Source organism: Diaphorina citri, unplaced genomic scaffold (genome assembly GCF_000475195.1).
Source record: "Diaphorina citri unplaced genomic scaffold, Diaci psyllid genome assembly version 1.1 scaffold112596, whole genome shotgun sequence".
In the NCBI taxonomy this organism is placed as follows: domain Eukaryota; kingdom Metazoa; phylum Arthropoda; class Insecta; order Hemiptera; family Psyllidae; genus Diaphorina; species Diaphorina citri.
Window position 1 is genome coordinate 1 of NW_007489540.1, and position 283 is coordinate 283.

A 283-nucleotide genomic window follows, 5' to 3' on the forward strand; every position below is an offset into this window, starting at 1 on the left:
AGTGGTAGATTTAGTTCGTACGAAGTTTTTACGATTTCCGTACAAGCTCGGAGATTTCGTGACAGACCTGAAAAAGAAAAGAAAAAGCGATACGGATTTTTGATTGGTATGATTACCAGGAAGTTTTTGCAAAAGTTATGAAATTTACATCAAAATAATTGTGAAATACGTACGAAGTTTCCTCTAAGGGGCCATTGCAAATTTACAATTTTAGACTAGGATACTTACACTGATAGTCAAACAAAAGACGGAGTAGAAGAACACATTGCTTTTTGTATTTCTC

General features: G+C 34.3%; 1 long non-coding RNA gene across 1 annotated transcript; it reads right to left on the bottom strand.

Moving 5' to 3' along the window:
- LOC113473820 lies at window positions 1-283 on the bottom strand. The gene is made up of 2 exons (XR_003395668.1): window positions 229-283; window positions 1-67 (listed from the first exon to the last, which is right to left on the bottom strand). It is a non-coding gene; the product is annotated as an uncharacterized LOC113473820 (long non-coding RNA).